Raw genomic sequence first — 21,321 nt, forward strand, 5'->3', positions numbered from 1 at the left:
AGTGAAATCATCCAGTCACAAACATCATTGCTGCTTGTGTGGGCTGAGCATTCATTTGCCACTGCATTTCCAAAGACAACAGCAAATCAGAAAAGGAAACTCATTTGCTGTGAAGTACATCGACCCACCTTAGAATGGCAAGGATTGATCTAGAAAGACAGTAGTATGAGAAACAAATTACTCAGAAATGACATAAAGAAATGGAATGATTGAACAAGCAAGTGGTGATATAATCTCGTGCATTAGCAGACTCTGGCTGTGTTGCAAACTGTTGTCAGAATGTGCCCACATCCTGTTGTTCACTTCCTGATACAGGACACTGTGCACTTCATCAGACGCACACAAACACAAACCTGAAGCACCTTCAAAAGAGTTGACAAGTTATTTATTCTCTCAGTTTCAACTGACTACACACACACACACATGTAAACCTATATATGCACTAACATACAGATACACACACGTACACCTACACATCTCCCCCCCCCCATATGCACACTCATTCACACATACAAAGACACACACACTGCCCATGACACACTGGAATATCCACATTCACAAGGAAGCCTTAAGAATATTCTTGAACGTTAGAACACAAGAAATAGGAGCAGGAGTAGGCCATTGGCCATCAAGCCAATAAGGTCGTGGCGGATCTGACCATGAACTCAGCTCCACCTTCCTGCCTTTTCCCCCATTGCCCTTAATCCCTCTGCTACGTAACAGTCAATCTAACTGTGTCTTCAATATATTTAATGAGGAGTTTCTGCTTTCCCACAATTGGAGACATGCCGTTTGCTGATGATGCAGCAGTCACAACACACACGCCACAAAAACCTCCAGAGTTTGATGGATCACTTCTCCCAGTCTGCAAGGAATTTGGTCTGGCTATCAGCCTGAAAAAGATGAGTGTCTTGGGGCAAGACATGGAGCCACCACCAGTCATTACCATTGATAACTACAAACTGGATGTTGTCCATCAGTTCACACACCTGGGGTCCATCATCAGCAGCAACCTCTCCTTGGGCACAGAAATCGGCAAGCAGATTGGGAAGGGTGCACCAACTCTTGCTGCCTCACCACACGAGTCTGGGAGAATTCCAAACTCTCAGTCAAAACGAGGATGGCAGTGTACGGTGCTTGCTTCACCAGCACACTGCTGTAGGGCAGTGAGACCTGGACAGCACATGCTAAGCAGGAGAGGAGGCTCAACACCTTCTATTTAAGGTGTCTTTGTCACAGTTTGGGCATCTCCTGGAGAGGCAGAGTACCCAATACTGAGGTTGTCTCTCGCGCCGGCCCCCTGGCGTGTACACCCTGCTCAGCAGCGCAGGCTGTGCTGGTTTGGTCACGTCTGCTGCATGCAGGATGGCCGTGTTCCCAAAGACATCCTCTAGTCAGGCAAGGAAAAATTCCTGAAAGTGGCTGAAGACAAATGGGCCCACAAAGAGGAACGCTGGATCTCCTGCACAGATGGGACCACTTACGGACGCAACTTTTGCAACAGAGGTTGCCACTCTCACATTGGTCTTGTCAGCCTTAGACAGCACTGAACCAACAATGTAGGTAACATGGTCAACTTTGACCAATGGAGGGCCACAGAATCTACAGCTTCCCTGGACAGAGAACTCCACAGATTCACTACTCTCTGGGAAAAGCAGTTCCTGCTCATATCCATCCTAAATCTATTTCCCTGAATCTTGAGACCATGTCCCCTAGTTCTTGTCTCACCATCCATTCCTTTCATAAGTTGCCAGGCTGTATCACTACATAAGAATTGCAAAATACCGTGGTCACCACCGTAGCATAGCAGTTGGCACAATGTCATTACAGCTCAGAGTGGAATGAAGTTTGGAGTTCAATTCCATTGCAGTCTGTACATCCTCCCCGTTAACCATGTGGGTTTCCTCCAGGTGCTCTGGGTTCCTCCCACAATCCAAAAATATACTGGTCAGCAGGTTAATTGCTCATTGTAAATTGTCCTGTGACTAGACTAGGGTTAAATGGGTGGGTTGCTGGGTGGCATGGCCTGTTCCACACTATATCTCAAAATAAAATAAAAGATTGTTTTATATCTGTCTGTAAGAGTTCCTCTCATCCTTTCGAATTATGTGAGAATGCTGTTCTTGGACTACAGTTCAGCATTCAACACCATAGTTCCATCCAAGCTTGATAAGAAGCTCAGAGACCTCGGCCTTAACCCTGCCTTGTGGAGCTCGATCCTGGACTTCCTGTCAGAATTCTGGCAGGTGGTAAGACTGGATTCCCTCACCTCTGCCCCTCTGACCCTCAACACAGGAGCCCCTCAGGTCTGTGTCCTAAGCCCCCTCCTTTACTCTCTCTATACCCATGACTGTGTTGCCACCCATGCTCCAATCTGCTAATTAAATTTGCTGACGATACTACATTGGTTGGCCTAATCTCAAATAATAATGAGACAGCCTACAGAGAAGAAGTCATCATCCTGACACAGTGGTGTCAAGAAAACAAGCTCTCCCTCAATGTCCCAAAAGCAAAGGAGCAGGAGGAATGGAGACAGGCTAACCCCTATTGACATCAATGGATCTGAGGTTGAGAGAGTGAACAGCTTTAAGCTACTCAACGAAAACACAACAGTGCCTCTTTCACCTAAGATGGGTGAAGAATTTTGGTCTGGGGCACAATTGAGAGCATCCTGACTGGCTGCATCACTGCCTGGTATGGGAACTGTACTTCCCTCAATCGCAGGACTCTGCAGAGAGTGGTGCAGACAGCCCAGTGCATCTGTAGATGTGAACTTCCCACTTTTCAGAACATTTACAGAGACAGGTGTGTAAAAAAGGGCCTGAAGGATCATTGGGGATCAGAGTCATCCCAACTACATTCCAGCTGCTACCATCTGGGAAATGGTACCACAGCATAAAAGCCAGGACCAACAGGCTCCAGGACAGCTTCTTCCACCAGGCCATCAGACTGATTAATTCACACTGACACAATTGTATTTCTATGTTATATTGACTGTCCTGTTGTACATACTATTAATTTCAAATTACTCTAAATTGCACATTTAGACGGAGACGTAATGTAAAGATTTTACTCATCTGTGTATAGGATGTAAGTAATAATGTCAATTCAACTCAATTCCAGCAAGTACAGTCCAAGGTGACTCAATCTCCCCTCAAAGGCCAACCCTCTCATCCCAGGAATGGACCTGATGAACCTCCTCTGTACTACCTCCAAAGCCAGTGTATCATTCCTTAAGTAAGGAGGCTAGAATCCAGTGCAGCCTCACCAGCAGTCGTCCCGCTTTGTCTGTCTGAACTGAGTGGAGTGTGTGCTTTGGGAATATGGTGCGGGCTGTCTGTCGAAGGTTTTCAATTACAGCCTCAGTTCTGGAGCTGTCACCTTGGATGGTAACACTGACATAGTGCAATGTAATATGTGGCTGAGTAGTCAGATTCTAGAGAGGACTATTCTGGCCAATTGATTTACGAGGGGCCCGGAGTTCAGTGGAGGGAGGGTGCCTGGCTATACTATTTATTGCACCCCGCACTGCCTGGAAGGAGTTTGTGCATTCCCCCTGACCCCATGGGTTTCCTCTGGATTCCTCCCACACTCCAACGATGTACGGGTTAGGGTTAGTGAGTTGTGGCAGTGCTCCGTTAGTGCTGGAAGCATAGCAACACTTGTGCGCTGCCCCTACAACAATCCTCGCTGATTTGATTTGACACCAGCGATGCATTTCACTGCATGTATCAATGTACACGTGACAAATAAAACGAATCTAGCCCAGTCTCATTCAAAGAGGCCAGTTGCAGCCAGTCTTGATGAAGGGTCTTGGCCTGAAGCGCTGACTGTTTATTCATTTCCGCAGATCCTGCACTGACCTGCAGCATTCTGTGTGTTTTACTTCAGAGGCAAGCTCTTATTTCAGCCATTATTTATTAGATGCAGAGTTATGGCTTCCACCAAGAAAAACGTGCATGCATATGAGCCTCTTGCCAGTTATGAGAGGAGTCTGGAGAGAGCTCGCCTTGTTTTGTTTGCAGTGGGGAAGGTTGAGGGACAAACTGACAGACACATACAAAATTAGGAGGGGCTTAGAGTTAATACTTGGAAGCACTGCCCTGGCATAGAAGTGCCACAACCGTAAGAGGGCATAGTTCAAAGTTCAAAGTAAATTTATGAGCAAGATATGTAAATGTTGCCATATATTACCCTGAGATTTGTCTTGCTGCAGGAGATTACAGGGATAAAAGAAACAAAATAGATTTTTATGGGAAATTACACATACGGATAATGTGCAAAGGAAGTCAAACAGTGAAAATAAATATAACACTGAGGACACGAGTTGTAGAGGCCTTGAAAGGGAGCCTGTGGGCTGTGGAATCTAGTCAGAGTTGAGGTGAGTGAAGTTATCCACACTAGTTCAGGAGCCTGATGGTTTTAGGTTAATAACTGTTCCTGAACCTGGTGGTGTGGAACCTGAGGCTCCTGTACCTCTTGTCCGATGGTGGCAGCAGGAAGAGAGCATGGTCTGGAATGTGGAGGCCCTTGATGGTGGATACTGCTTTCTTGTGGCAGTGGCCTTTGTAGATATGCTCAATGGTGGGGAGGGCTTTTCCTGCGATGGAATAAGCAGTGCCTACTAGCGACTTAGGTAAGGGAAGGTTAGAGGGAATCTGGAACACACTGCTGAGGGGGTGGTGGAGGCAGAGACTCACACAACATTTAGCAAGTATATGAAAGAGCACTTGAATTGTCAAGACTAGTAGGCTGCAGATCAAGCACTGCTGAATGGCATTGATGGTGAGCATGGACATGATGGGTTGAATGGCCTGTGTGTACTTGCTAGCTGACTCAACACTCAGTGGCCACTTTATCAAGTTTAGGAAGTACCCTAAAAGATACTGTGATCTTGGTTTTCTGTTGCTGTAGCCTGTCCATTTCAAGGTTTGATGTGTTGTGCATTCATAGATGCTCTTTTGCACACCAATGTTGTAATGCATTGAGTTGCTGTCACCTTCCTGTCAGCTTGAACCAGTCTGGCCATTCTCCTCTGACCTCTCTCTCTCATTAAAAAGGTGCTTTCACTCACAGAATTGCCACTCATTTTTTGTTTTTTTTTGCACCATTCTTTGTATATTCTAGGACTGTTGTGTTTGAAATCCCAGGAGATTATCACTTTCTGAGATACTCAAACCCATCTGGCACCAACAAAGTCAATAGATCACATTCCTTCCCCATTCTGATGTTTGGTCTGAACAACTGAACCTCTTGACCATGCCTGCATACTTTTATGCATTGAGTTTCTGCCACATGATTGGCTGATCAGATATTTGCATTAATGAGCAGGTGTACAGGGGTACCTAATGATGTGGCCATTGAGTGTAGAATTCGATATTGCTGCCATGATTGATGGATGCCTGTAAATGACTTCAGATTTTCAGGTATTAACATCTCTGAGCCCAACATATTAAAGTAATACAAAGAAGTCACAACAGTGGCTACATTTCATTAAGAGTTTGAAGAGAATAGGTCTGTCACCAAACACACTCACAAATTTCTGCAGATGTTCTGTGGAAACCACTCTAAATGGCTGCATTACCATCTGATATGGAGAGAACATTGCCCATGATTGGAAAAAGCTGCACACAGTTGTAAACTCAGCCAGCTCCATCACAGGCACCAGCCTCCCAGCAGTGAGGACATCTTCAAAACGCGATGTCTCGGAATGGCGGCATCCTTTGGTAAGGACCCCATCACCCAGGACATGCCCACTTTTCATGGCTACAATCAAGGAGGAGGGACAGGAACCTAAAGGCACACACTCAACTTTTCAGGGATTGCTTCTTCCCCTTCACCATCAGATTTCTGAGTGGACAATGAACCCGTGAACACCAGCTTACTATTTTATCTGGTTTTGAAGAAGGGTCTCAGCCCAAACACTGACTGTTTATTCATTTCTGTAGATGCTGCCTGACCTGCTGAGTTCCTCCAGTATTTTGTGTGTGTTACCTCACTATTTTGCTCTCTTTTTGTCCCACTTCTTACTGCAATTTGTGACATTTTTTGTATATTACATTGTATGATTGCTGCAGAACAACAAATTTCACAACATACGTCCGTGACAATAAACCTGATTCCAGTTCAGAACCCACCACCTTCCTCGGGCAGCTCATTGCAGGCACCTACCATTGTCAGTGTTAAAGCCTACTTTGTAAATCCCTTTTTAACTGTTCAGCCTGCACAGGCAGGCACCTCCCGGTTTGTGTCCAGCTAAAAGAAATCATTTGCCACTTGTTTCCAACTCATCATCTACAGTCTATTTGTACAAACATCAAACCAGCCAGCCTCAGCCAGTTGTTCCAAACCTCCAGCTACCTTGTCATGTTTAACATCTGTTCTCTCTTGTGTTGTGGCTTGTTATTTTGCAGGGTTTTTTTAGTAAAATATAGTTTACTGCTGAAATGTCTCCGCTGTTCTGCTTCTTGGTTAAACCTCTGTGTTCTCTGATATAAACTTTCCCCACTCACCTTAAACCCATGACTGTTAATATTTGACATCTCCACCAGGCTGACTATCTATGTCTCTCTTAATTTTAAATATTCTACAGATCACACCTCAGCCTCTGATGCTCAAGAGAAAACAGCCCATGTTTGTTCAACATCTCCTTAAAGATAATACTCCATAATTCATGCAACATCCTGGTGAAATGTTTTTAGTTTTTTTTCTTATGTGGAATCTGGGTGACATTATCACAGGTTGCTAGACCCTTTAAGAACTAACCACAGTGCTGTCTTTGGCCAATCTGCGTAAGGATGCTAGATCTCCTCCCTGAAGGGCACAAGAGGGTTTTTACAGCAAGCTAGCTGTTGTTGACTATATCAAGGAAATATATTAACTCTAAATGTCTAACAGTGTTTATCTTTCCCAGGTGCAATGGTGGGATTTGAACACTCATTCTGGGATTGTTAGTCTATGTCTAAGACACATTTGTCAGGTGATTTAGAAGCTGTTTCTCCATTGTATCTGAATGAAATAGATCTCCCTCTCTGTATCTGTCTCTCTCTCTCACTGCCTCTCTTTCTGTTTCTCTCTCAGACACTCACTCTCTCACTCTCTCTAGGAAATCCTCGGGAAGCTGTGCTATGTAACAAGACATTTGCAAACCACAATGTATTGCTAGTTGTGTTTCTCAGCTGAAGAGGAACAGGCGTTACTTGCTGACAATGCAGACCCCACCCTGCTTCAGGAACTGCAGCTGTTAACCGATTCCATTCTATACTGTGTCTGGAGAGCTGCCTTGTGGAGATCAGAGATGGGGGTTGGGGGGGGGGGTTGCTGAAAAGGTCCAAGAACACAAGCTCACAAGCTGATTTGTGGAAAAGTCCAGAGACAAGCTGTGGGGATCATGAATGACTCCATCTTGAAGTGGCAAGGAAGACTGAAACGTCGAGGTGAATGCAAAGGGGGTCAGTGTGCTCTGCCCCTTGGTCGGCGGTCACTCTTTACAGAAGGACCGAGTTTGTAGCTTGTGCAGTGTTCTCCTCGTATGCAGATGAAAAGATATTGTCCAATATTGTGAGATTTATGTGATTATTGGACTTTACTTCATATTGGCTTCTTTCAGATTTGCATTGTTTTCTTTCTCGTGGACGAGTGGTAGGTGGGTGGTGATCTGTTAATCTATTGTGAGTAGGAGAAGGGGTTGGGAGCTTTGGTGCTACTGTCATTGTTCTTTTCTGCGAGTGAGGGGGTCGGGGATTGTTATTGTCGCTGTCATTTTTCCTGCAAATGAGAGGGTCAGAGATAGTCAAGGGGTGGGATTGTTATTGTCACACTTTTTTTCTGCGAGGGTGGGGGGATTTTGGGGTCTGCAAAATTTGTTCAGTTTCTGTTTTGTGCTGGGGGTGGGAAGTTGATGTCTTTCCTTTCATCCATGGCCATGGTCTTTCTATATTCCCTGGTTATCTGGAGAAGACAAGTATCAGAGTTGTGTTCATACTTTGACAATATAATGAACATTTGGACCAGTGATGACTCAGCTTCTCATCTGAAGGAAGAGCAAGGCCACACCCTGCTGTCTGACCATCAGAGACTTTTTCCCAGGGTGAAACTGACTAATACCAGAGGTGTAGGAAGGAAAGTATAGGAGGTCAGAGGAGGTTTTCTTTAAATATAAAGACAGGGTGGTGGGTGTGTGAAAAGGGCTGGATTGATCTTAGTTAAAAGGTCAGCACAATATCGTGGGTCGAAAGATTGGTACTGTTCTATGTTCTAAAGACCCCGAACAGTTCCGGATTCGTCCAAATTCCAAACTGTGTATCAAAGCTAACTGGCCCACTGCTCTCTCTTCTGTCCTGTGTCTATTCCAAAGAAGTCTCCACAATTCGGCATTAATTCACAGTAATCTCACTCTTATCTCTTGACCAATGTGTCCATTCCAAACTGGCGCCTTGGTGCCCGTTCCATTTGGAAACAGGCCTTCAGGCCTAGCTGCAGACCAGGCAGCATCTATAGAAAAGAGTAAACAGTCGATGTTTTGGCTTCAGACCGTTCATGCAGTCCTGATGAAACATCGACTGTTTAGCCTTTTCCATAGATGCTGCCTGACCTGCTGGATTTCTCTAGCATTTTACATGTGTTGCTTGGATTTCCAGCATCTGAAGATTTTCTCATCTTCAGCCTATCATTCTGCTTTGCTCCAAAGAGAAAAGGCCCTAGCTAATCCTGCATTAACCCTGTGCTCTTTCTTCAAGTTCAACCTTACAAAGTGAACCACTTCATACTTCTCCAGATTGAAGTCCCTCTGCCTCTTCTCAGCCCAGCTCTGCATCCTGGCAATGTTCTAAGTAATTTTATTACCAGAGAGTGTGTATGCCATTATATACCTCAGATTAATTTTCTTGTGGGTGTTCACAGTAGAACAAAGAAACACAATAGAACCAATGAGAAAGTACAGATAAACAAAGACTTGACAAATAAGCAATGTGCAAGTACAAAGAAAAACAAAGTTTTACACTAGCCACGACACTGCCAACCTTAAGGAGAGAATGGAGCAATGGGGCAGTCTTTGATTCTCGTTATAGAAATGGAATGCAAGAATTAATCCCTCAGCTAATGGCATTCAGAACCCCTCAGTTAATTGGTGAGCTGCTTATTTGGGTCAACACTTCAAGAATGGAAACAAATCAGGAAAATAGCCGGGATTCCCTTCATCTATTTGGGACACTATGCCACTTAACTGGGGCAGGAGACTGTTGCTGAACAGGCGTCAGTTGTATGCACTTGCATGACTGTTGGGTACCACAATCCGCTTAGGGGTAACAGCTTTTAAAATAGTGTGACTTTTGCATGCTAATGTTCAAAAGCAGTGATTTGTGTCACCAACAGTAGATGAGAGATAAGCAGTAAGACAACTCAAAACTGGTTTACTCACCACCGTTTCAAGCATTCAGGCTCAGAAATGCCAAAAATGGCCGGGAGTGAAAATGAAATGATTTCACTACTTCAACAAGTTGGGAACTATGAAGAATTTGAAGGGATTGACAGTCATGTTGAATGTTACAATGAAAATGAATATTTGGAGGATGTAGTTATTGATAGCATTGTAAGAAGGCTACATCATCTACACTTGGTAACCGCGCTGATTTTGTTCATTAACAGAGAAGACAGCAGAGTACTCTGGATAAATTCCTCTGTTGATAACTATGAGGAACAAATGCAGCTTATAGCATTGTAGTAGCATTATTAGTGTTCTAATTTGTTCTGTATTTCATTTAAATACATAATTTATTACTCTTGTTCGTCTTTTTTGTTAAAACCTTTTTAAACTATTTCCATGAAATTTGACTAGTTGGAGCTGCCGCTTAACCGGGTCACAACGTACTGGTTCCAATGAACCAGAGTCCACTGTATTTGTACTTGCAAGTCAAATGCTCGGGGAAGTTCCAGCATCAGGATCTAGAAAGAAAAAACTTGGAAACTGTGAGCCACTAATGAATCATTTGCTGAGTGCACACATCTGAAACTCTAAATGACCCCTGGGAGACCATCTGCCTCTTTCCTATTGCCCTTTCTGAATGACACATTATAGGGCAGACTCGAGCTAACAATACATTACAAGGCAGGGTCTCGTTAAATGACATTATTAGGTAAGCTCTCCTCATGTCCCCTGGGTGACAGTCCCTGCCTCTTTCCTATTGGTTATTCTATAAGTCACAAGAATTTTCCCATTTCCTGTGAAATTTGCCACATCTTTTTTTCACTATTATTATCTTACTTATTTCACCAAGTTGTTATGACTCATGTATGACAAAAATCAGTCATCACCGGAACAAGCAGCACCCTTCATAGCCCTCATGCACGATCACTTTACACGTTACACTTTGCACCAAGCCTATACTGACATGGTCACTGTGCTGCCATGTTTTCAGAAGACCACAAGTACAGGCCCAGAGCCATCAAACGCTCCGCAAATGTTAATCCCACCATTCTTGACAGCATCCTCTGCACCCTCTCCAAACCTAGCACGTCTCCTCCTAGATAAATACCACAAAACTACTCACACTACTGCAAGTGCAGGCTGACAAATGCCTGATAAAGCCTCAGCATTATATCCTTGCATTTTTATTCTGGTCCTCATGAAATGAAGACTAACATTGCATTTGCCGTACTTACTACTGATTCAAACTGCAAGCTAACCATCAGGAAATTCTTCACAAGGATTCCCAGTCCGTTTGCAGTTCAGATTTTTAAGCTTCTCTCCCCATTTAGAAAATAGACTACGTTAGATAGAATAAAGGCAAAGTGCTTGACCATACATTACCTGACACTGTATTCCTCAACACTACCTGCCCCTCCACCTAACTTGGTATCGTCTGCAAACTTGGCCACAAAGCCATCAATTCCATTGTCCAGATCACTGACAACCTATAAAGAAGTGGCCCCAACACCCAACTCTCAAAACCAAAAATGTTTAGCTGTGGCAACATTTGTCAGACCACACTTGGAGTACTGCGTTCAGTTCAGGTTGCCTCATTATAGGAAGGATATGGAAACTTTAGAGAGGGTACAGAGATTTACCAGGATGCTGCCTGGATTGGAGAGCACGTCCTATGCTTTCGAACAGATACCACAGGAATAGACGTTGGGGTGAAAGGGGATGAGAGGTGACTTGATAGAGGTGAATGAGATGCTATGAGACATGGATCAAGTGAAAAGCCAATGTCTTTCCCCAGGCTAGAAATGGCTAATACCAGGGGACATAATATTCCGGTGATTGGAGAGGGGGATGTCAGAGTCAACTTGTTTTTTTAAAAAAACAGAGTGGTGGGTGAGTTGAACATTCTGCCTGGGGTAGTGCTGGAGGCAGATACATTGAGCGGTGGGGTTTGAGAAACTCTTAGAAAGACACATGGATGATAGAAAAATGGAGAGCGGTATAGGAGGGAAGGGTTGAAATAGTTCAAAAAGGTCCCCACAACATTGTAGGCTGAATGCCCTGTACCGTGCTATATCAGGTTAAACCCCTTGCTGTCTAAACCAATGCTGAAAATCAAATGCCCCTACCTTGACAGCCTCTGACAAAACACGTGGAAATCCCCCAGAATCCCTCCTGTGCTGTTCTGCTCCAGAAAAGCCAGGCACAGTTTTGCGAAGCCTGTGGAAACAAGCTCCATAAATTTGCTCACAGGCCCCTCCTTTCTCCCCCCCTCAGTAACAGTGTGGCAAGTGGGAGATGTGGCATCAACCAAACCACCAGGGAAAATGCCCGAATCTGAAATCAGCCCTGGTATCGCAGATAAAGTCAGCAATAGAGTCAGAGTTATACAGTGGGAATCAGGCCTTCAGCCCAACGATAGTGCCCTCCTGGGCTAGCCCTATTCACCCGTGTTGGCCTATGCCTCGCTAACCTTTAACTTGTAAATTTTGCAAGTGTCTGACATCCTTCTTTACACCCATCACTAACACCCTGGCACAGAAAAGCCTACAAAAAAGTAGTGGATACAGCCCAGGCCATCATGGGTAAAGCCCTCCACACCACTGAGCACATCTACATGAAGCATTGTTGCAGGGAAGTAGCGTCCATCATCAAGGACCCCCAACACCCAGGACATGCTCTCTTCTCACTGCTGTCATCAAGGAGGAGGTTCAGGAACCTCAGGGTCCACACCACCAGGTTCAGGAACAGTTATCACCCCTCAACCATCTGGCTCCACTTCACTCACCCCAACACTGAACTGATCCCACAACCTAGGGACTCACTCACATTATTTACTTCTTATTATTTTGTATTTGCACATTGATTGTTTGCCAGTCTTTGTGCACAGTTTTTCATTGATCTTGTTGTGTTTCTTTGTATTTACTATGAAAGCCTGCAAGAAAATGAATCAGGCTTGCATATGGAGACATACAGTACGTACTTTTATAATAAATACTTTCAACTTTGAACCCTCTGTGTGACAATGTTGTTGCTCAGATCCCCTTAAAATCACCCCTCCTCTCTGTTTAAACCTATGCCTGCCAGCTTTGGAATACCTTATGCTGGGGGGGGGGGGGGGTGGTGGGGGGACTGGCCTGCTACCTTCCACCTAATTTTCACTCCTGATGATTTCATATACTTCTGTAAGGTCAGCCTTCAGCCTTCTTTGCTCCTGTGAAACCAGTCCAGTCACTCCTTATATCTCAAGCCCTCCATTCCTGACAACATCCGTGTGGATCTTCCACGCCTGTATTCCTAGCTTAATGCCATCCTTCCTAGAACTAGGCGACTAGGCACACAGTACTCTGAGCACAATCTCAACAAGCTCTTGCCTTATGCTATTGTCACACCACATCCCACCTTAGAGCATTGTTCTCTGAATTAGACCACAAGAATTAGGCCACTCAGCCCATTGAGTCTGCTCCCCCATTCCATTGTGGCTGATTTATCATCCCTCTCAACCCCATTTTCCTTCCTTCTCCCTGTAACCTCTGATGCCATGACTCATCAATAACCTATTAGCCTCAGCTTTAAGTATGCCCAATGAGTTGGCTTCCAAAGCCCTCGATAGCGATGAATTCTATAAATACACTACCATCCAGCTGAAGAAATTCCTTCTCATCTCTGTTCTAAATTGACACCCCTGTTCTGAGGCTGCATCATCTAGTGTTAGAGTCCCCCACTATAGGAAATACCTTCTCCATATCCACTTTTTCTAGACCCCATCATTCTAATCTCCAATGAGTACAGACCCAGAGACTTCATATAACAGCCTTTCAGTTCATTAATTATTTTTGTGAACTTCCTTTGAATTCCCCCTGACGTCAACACATCCCTTCTAAGATGAGGGGCCCAAAACTGCTCACAAAACTCCGAGAGAGGCCTCACCACTGCATTTTAAAGTCTCAACATTACAGCTATGCATTTATATTTAGGGCCTCTTGAAGTGAACTCAAACATTGCATTTGCTTTCCTTACCACCGACTCTACCGGCAAATTAACCTCAAAGAAGCCTGCACAAGAACACCCATGTACCTTTGCACCTCAGGTTTTTGAATTTTCTCTCCAATTAGAAAATAGACTACACTTTAATTTCTTTTACCAAAGTACATGACCATACACTTCCTGGTACTGTATTCTCCTAATCTTCTACAGCCTTCCTGCTCCCTCAACACTACCTATCCACCTATCTTCGTATCATCCAGAACTTTGGCCACTAAGCCATCACTTCTGTTGTTTGAATCGTTGACTTATAATGCAAGAAGAAGCAGTCCCAACATAGACCCCAATGGAACACCACTAGACACTGGCAGACAACCAGAAAATGCTCCCTTTATTCCCACCCTTGCCTCCTGCAGATCAGCCAATGCTCTATCAGTGCTAGTATCTTTCCTGTAATACCATGGGCTCTTATCTTGTTAAGCAGCCTGATGTGTGGCACCTTGTCAAGGGGCTTCTGAAAATCCAAGTACACTAAATCCACCGACTCTCTTTTGTCCATCCTGCTTGATATTTCTTCAAAAGTCTAACAGATTTCTCAGGCAGGACTTTTCCCATGCTGACTTTGGGCTGCTTTATCATGTGCCTCCTAATACCCCAAAACTTCCTCTAGAACAATCAACTTCATCATCTTCCCTTCATTGAGGTAATGGGGTCAGACTAGCTGGACTAAAATTTCCTTTAATCTACCCCTCTACCTTCTTGAATAGCTGAGTGACATTTGCAAGTTTCCATTCCTTGTGTTGGCACTGGCCTCGTGGGCAAGGCATCAGACTAGTAACCTCAAGGTCACTGGTTCGAGCCTCAGCTGAGGCAGTGTGTTTGTGTCCTTGAGCAAGGCGCTTAACAACACATTGCTCTGCGACGTCACCGGTGCCAAGCTGCATGGGTGCTAGTGCCCTTCCCTTGGACAACATCGGTGGCATGGAGAGGGGAAGGCCTGCAGCTTGGACAACAGCCAGTCTCCCATACAACCCTGCCCAGGCCAGTGCCCTGGAAACTCCAGGCGCAGATCTATGGTCTCTCGAGACCGACGGATGTCAGCACCATTCCTCCAGAACAATGCCAGAATTTATTGATCCTTAAAAGATCATTACTGTACTTCTGAAGAACAGTCTACTCATGGATAGTCAACATGGCTTTGTGAAGGGAAGATCGTGCCTCACGAGTCTGATTGAGTTTTTTGAAGAGGTAACAAAAGAAATTGATTAGGGCAGTGGATGTGGTCTACATGGACTTTAGCAAAGCATTTGACAAGGTCCCTCACGAGAGACTCAACCAGAAAGTCATGCGGCATGGGTTAAGTGGAACCTTGCCTGTTTGGATAAAAAAATTGGCTTAAAGGAAGAAAGCAGAGGGTAGTTGTGGAAGGAAAGTATTCTGCCTGGAGGTCAGTGACTAGTGGAATGCCACAGGGATCTGTCCTGGGACCCCTGCTATTTGTGATTTTTATAAATGACTTGGATGTAGAGGTGGAATGATGGGCGAGTAAGTTTGCGGATGACACGAAGATTGGAGGAATTGTGGATGGAGCTGTAGGTTGTTGAAGGTTACAAGTGGATATAGACAGGCTGCAGAGTTGGGCAGAAAAATGGCAGATGGAGTTCAATCCGGACAAGTGTGAGGTGATGCGTTTTGGAAGGACAAACCAGAAGATTGAGTACAGGATTAATGGTCAATTACTTAAAAGTGTGGATAAACAAAAGGACCTTGGGTTCAAATCCATACATCCCTTAAGGTTGCTGCACAGGTTGATAAGGTAGTTAAGAAGGCCTATGAGATGCTAGGCTTCATTAACAGGGGGATTGAGTTCAAGGGTAGAGAGGTCATGTTGCAACTCTACAAATCTCTGGTGAGACCGCACTTAGAGTATTGTGTTCAATTCTGGTCACCTCATTATAGCTATGGAGGGTGCAGAGGAGATTTACCAGAATGTTCCATGGTTTGGAGAACAAGTCATATGAAGCAAGGTTAACAGAGCTGGGACTTTTCTCTTTGGAGAATAGAAGAATGAGAAGGGATTTGATAGATGTCTACAAGATTATGAGAGGCATAGATAGGGTGGATAGTCAGTACCTGTTTCCCAGGGCACCAATATCAAACACCAGAGGGCATATGTACAAAATTAAGGGAGGGAAGTTTAGGGGAGACATCAGGGCAAGTTTTTTTTAAATAAAACACAGAGGGTTGTGGGTGCCTGGAATGACTTGCCAGGGATGGTGGTGGAGGCTAAAACATTAGGGGTATTTAAGAGCCTCTTGGACAGGCACATGGATGAAAGAAAAAGGTAGGGTTATGGGTTAGTGTGGGTTTAGTATTTTTTTTATTAAGGATTATATGGGTCAGCACAACATGGAGGGCTGAAGGGTCTGTACTGTGCTGTAGTGTTCTATGATCTCTTGAGACACCTCGTTCAGAGCCCTGTGGTTCACCATCCAGTCCAGGCAACTTATCTATGCTCACACCTTTCAGATTCCTAAGCACCTTCTGCCTGGGATCTTCACAGTTGGCCAGAACTTCACTCTCTTCTGGAACCCCCCCCCCCCCCCACCACCACCACGAACCTTTTGAAATTCTGGCATACTGCTGGTGTCTTCCACAGTGAAGACCAAGTCAAAATACTTATTCAGTTTTTCTGCCATTTTCTTGTCCCCCATTACTACCTCTCCAGCATAATTTTCGATGGTCTGAAATCCATTCTCACCTCTTTTATACTTTATGGATCTGATATTCTTTTTAATATCAATGGCTACCTTCCTTTCATATTCCATCTTTCCCTTCCTTATGACTTATTTAGATGCCTTCTGTTGGTTTTTAAAAAGCTTCCAATCCTCTAACGTCCCACTAATTTTTGCTCTATTAAATGCCGTCTTTGGTTTTCATGTTGGCTTTGACTTCTTCAGTCAGCAACGGTTGTGTCATCCTGCCTTTAGGATGCTTCTTGTACTTTGGAATGTTAAGGGTGAGAGGTGAAGAGTTTGAGAGGAACTTGAGGGCAAACTTCAGGAGAGCTGTGGGAGTGTGCAACAAGCTGCCGGTAACTTGCATGCGAGCTCGATTGCAATGTTTAAGAGAAGTTCAGCTAAGTATATGGGCGGCAAGGGAATGGAGGGCACTGGTCTGGGTGCAGGCCTAACTAGGCAGTTTAAATCATTTAGCACAGACAGGATGTGCTGAAGGGCCAGTTTCCATGTACTTTTCTATGACTCTATGACATGCTCTCTAATCCAGGTGCATCATGGTATAAATCTTCTCTTCACCCTCTCTAATGCTACCACCTCATTCCTATAATGAGGCGACCAGGACTGAACGCAGTACTCTTGAGTGTCTGAGCTCCTGAACTCTATTCCCCCGCCTAATGAAGGCCAACACACCATTACACCTTCTCAACAAGCCTATCAAACTGTGTGGCAACTTTGAGGGATCTGTGGATGTGGATGGCAAGGTCCCAGGGTTCCCCCACACTGCTAAGAATCCTGCATTAACCACATAATTCTTCCCTCCTATATAAATGCCCCTAATGTATCTGCCTCCATCATCAGCCCAGTAGTGTTCCATGCACCCACCACTCTCTTAAAAAAAAACACCTCTGTCACACCGCCCCCCCTTATACTTTCCTCGAATCACCTGGAAGTTACGCCCCCAGATGCCTTTAACGTTATTGATTGCCATGAGTCCACTCACCTCCGGTTCAACAAATTCATAGAAATATTCTGAATCTGGGAGTAACCCAAGCATGGAGAGAACATGGGAGAGACATCTGCTGGGCTGAAAGAGTTAAGTTGGTGAGTAAGGTTTCAGTGGTTGGGAACATATGGAGAAGCTAACACTGTTTCCCTGAGAGATTCTAAGGCTAAGGGGAAATTTTACGGCAGCATGCCGAGCTCCGAAGGGTTCTGGTGGTGAAGCTGTTGGGAGGAGAGAGGGAAATCTGCAGTTCCTGGAATCTGGAACAACAGACTCTCGCAGCATCTGTAGGGGGAAAGGAATTGTTGACACTTCATGTCAAAGCCTTGCATCAGAACTGAGGGGGGACAACACAGAACACAGAGCAGCATGATGCAGGAGCAGCCCCCTTTGGGCCCACAACGCTGTTCAATGCTCAAAGTAAATCTATGATCACAGTACGTATGTCGCTGTACACTACCGAGATTCATTTCCTTGCAGGCATATCGGTTTGCTTCTGCCAAACTAATTAAACTAGTAATTAACTAATCTCTTCTGCCTACACAATGTCCGCATTGCTCCATTCTCTGTATATTGATGTGACTATCTAAGAGCACTGTTGTATTTATCTCCACTGCCACCCCAGGCAGGACATTCCATGCACCCACTTGCCCCTCAGTCCGTGAGCTTACCTCCCTCACCTGCAACACATGCCCTCCAGCAAGAGATATTTCAACCCATGGGTAAAAGATAGCAGATCCCTGCTCTAGATATGTTTCTCATAACCTTACAAACGCAGAACACAGTGCTGTACAGGCCCTTCAGTCCACAATGTTGTGCTAACCTTTTGACCTACTCAAGGATCAATCCAACCATTCTCTCCCACATAACCCTCCATTTGTCTATCATTCATGTGCCTGTCCAGGAGTTCTTTAACTGCCCCTAACGTATCTGCCTTTACCACCATACCCGACAGGGTGGTCCATGCACCCACCACTCTGTGTAAAAAAGCTTATCTCTGAGACCCCCACTATACCTTCCTCCAGTCTCCTTAAAGGTATGAACCATGGAAAACCACTTACTCATGTGTGCACTTACTCCGGGTGCTCCAGTTTCCTCCCACAGTCCAAAGGTGTACTGTTTGGCAAGTTAACTGGTCATTATAAGCTGTTCGGTGATCAGACTGGGATCAGTAAGTGGTTGGTGATTGGTGGACCAAGCACCTATGGAGGGGAATTGACGGAAGGAAAGCGGGAACCATCAGGTGTGGTGGGGAGTGGGTGATTGGTGGACCAAGCACCTATGGAGGGGAATTGACGGAAGGAAAGCGGGAACCATCAGGTGTGGTGGGGAGTGGGTGATTGGTGGACCAAGAACCTAAGGAGGGGAATTGACGGAAGGAAAGTGGAATCCGCCAGGTGTGGTGGGGAGTGGGTGATTGGTGGACTAAGCACCTATGGAGGGGAATTGACGGAAGGAAAGTGGAATCCTGATCAAGTGTTTTGGCCCAAAGTGGCGATAGTTTACCCCCCCCCCGTCCATAAATGCTGTCTGTGTTGCTCAGGATTTCCAGCACCCCTGGTATTTAGACCTTATCTTGAAACAGATTTAGGAGAAAATTTGGCAAGCGAGTAAAGGAGACTGTGTGTGGAGCGGGATAAGGAATGGACTACTGAAGGCTAGCACACAACGGATGTGATGGCTGCTTCTACACCGTGCCCCGCCTCTTTAGCCCAGCACCTAATTCACCAGTGGTTTATTTCAGGATTCGCCTCCATCTCTCATCCCATTGATTTCACACATCTACTTCTGATGAATGGAAGGATTTGCATTTTCACTGCATGTCTCACCCAGCAAGACAGAGCAAGTGGCTTCACTCCCATTCTTCCTGTATTTCACGGCTATCTGGAGAAGACGAATATCAGTTGTATTGGACACACATACCTTGACAATAAAATGAACCTTTGATGTTCAAAAAGCAACTGTTATTTTTGAACATCCAAGGTGCCAAGCGGGCCTGTTCTGTGCTGTGTCTCAAACAAAATTAAGATACAATAAGCCACAAGGATGTAGACGATTAATTTGTCAGGTTCTTTGGGACTGTAGGGTTGATATGGCAGGTGCCTAGTTTGGATGAAAAAAAAAGGTGGTGTAGCAGTTATTGTGACAGAGTTCAGAGTTCAACTCCAGTGTCTTCTGTAAGGAGCGTTTGTACAGCCTCCCTGTGCAATGTTTGCACTTACTCCAGGTGCTCCAGTTTCCTCCCACAGTCCAAAGGTGTACTGTTTGGCAAGTTAACTGGTCATTGGTGATCGGGCTGGGATTCAGTAAGTGGTTGGTGGGTGGTTGTTCGGTGATCAGACTGGTGTCAGTAAGTGGTTGGTGGGTGGTGCTACTCAAAGGGCAGAAGAGTGTGTTTCGCACAATATCTCTAAATAAAACAAATAAGCTGGAATGTGGGGCAATGCTCCGTACATATCAGTGTGAAAATTGCCAGGTAATCTTTGCAGGAGAAAAAGATTCCACTGCGTCAACAATAATTCCCCAGCTTCTCTTAGGAGAAAAACCACCATGACGTCTTTCTGCAAGGGCGCACATTGGAACTTTAGTACAGAGAGTCATCTGGGGACAGGACAGCGACACTCCTGAGTACCGGAATGAGACGGAGGGAGTGTGGGTAACAGGCTGTTAGATCAGGAATGGGGAAAACACACAATTCCTCAAACTCGACAGTCACAGAACCTGCAGTACAGAAAAGGCCTTTCAGTCCATCAGATACATGCCGAACGATTATTCCACCCTATCTGCACCCAGACCACAACCCTGCATACCCCTCCCACCCATGGACCTATCCAAACTTTTCTTAAGTATTGAAATCACAGCTGCAGCCCACTTCTGCCGGCAGTTCAGTTCACACTTAGACCAGCTCCGAGTGAAGAAACTCCCCCCTTATGTTCACCTTAAATATTTCACTTTCCACACTTAACCCATGATCTCGTCTCACCCAACCTCAGTGGAAAGAGTCCGCTTGCATCCAATTGAGGTGCGACACCGTTGTACCTTAATCACAAAGCCGATTGTTCAAGACCACGTCAAAAAGCCAGTCGAACAGACTCTGCCCAAGAGAATCTCCTCTCCCAGCCTTTGGTGAAGAGTGCTCTAGACTCCCGCTATCCAATCCGTACCTTGCCCGTGACCGCTGTCCCACCAAACTCGATGGAGTGACTCGGAGCCTGGCTGTGCTGGCGGTTCTGCTGCTGGGGTGATGCGTGGGGGAGTGAGGAGTGAGGTCTTATTACAACATCCTCTTGTTTTTAGTTTCACTCAGTTTCCTTTCCTGGTAGCCGAGCAGCAAGGGGAAGTTACAGGGGGTGGTCCATTTCAGTCACTGCAGCGACACAGCAGCACAGCTGATGGCTCTGTGTTCTCCTCGCTGAGCTTGAGGCTTGCAGAGATACATGGCATGAGATCTGGCCCCTTGAGCAAGTAGAATTTTTTTGCTGTATATGTAATTGGGCTCTCTTTACCTAGTTTGAGGACTTATGTGAAGATCTGATCACATTTTAGATCATATTTACGCAGAAATAAAGAAAATCCTACAGGGCCCACAAACTTTTTTAGCACCGCTGTACAATAGACCACAAGATGTGGGAGTAGAATTAGGCCATTCAGCCCATTGAGTCTGCTCCACCATTCTATCATGGCTGATTTATTATCCCTCTCAAGTCCATTCTCCTGCTTTCTCAATTTTTGATAGACCGATCAATCAAGAACCTATCTACCTCCACTTTAAAAATCCACAATGACTTGGCCTCCACAGCTGTCTCTGACAATGGATTCCACAGGTTCACCACCCTCTGGCTAAAGAGATTCCTCCTCATCTCTCTTCTAAAGGGATGTCTCTCTATTCTGAGGTTGTGTCCTCTGGTCATAGACACTCTCACTCTCAGAAACAGCCTCTCCACATTCACTCTATTTAGGCCTTTCAGTATTTGACACATTCCAGTGAGAAAGCCCATCATTTTTCTAACCTCCGAGTACAGGCCCAGAGCCATCACTGCCGTGATGCTTGGTTTAAAGAATTTACACTTGTTGCATTCTGCACTGAGCCCATAATCTTCTAATCTTTTTAGCACTGCCTAGAGATTTTAGAGATGATCCTTGTAACTAGGTAACAGGTAACACCGGATGCC

At 45.1% G+C, this 21,321-nt stretch overlaps 1 protein-coding gene across 2 annotated transcripts in view; it reads right to left on the reverse strand.

The window, feature by feature from the left end:
- The window catches only part of LOC132395752 (leukocyte surface antigen CD53-like), an 87,321-nt gene extending 66,891 nt beyond the window's left edge, over positions 1 to 20,430 (reverse strand). The window contains exon 1 of one of the 2 annotated variants that reach the window (XM_059972731.1): positions 20,314 to 20,430. The gene's annotated coding sequence lies outside the window, so the exon portion shown is untranslated. Of the gene's footprint in view, positions 1 to 20,188 lie in introns of both variants that reach the window. The other variant, XM_059972732.1, reaches the window with a different exon arrangement.
- Positions 20,431 to 21,321: the final 891 nt, after the last annotated feature.

Source organism: Hypanus sabinus, chromosome 6 (genome assembly GCF_030144855.1).
Source record: "Hypanus sabinus isolate sHypSab1 chromosome 6, sHypSab1.hap1, whole genome shotgun sequence".
NCBI lineage: Eukaryota > Metazoa > Chordata > Chondrichthyes > Myliobatiformes > Dasyatidae > Hypanus > Hypanus sabinus.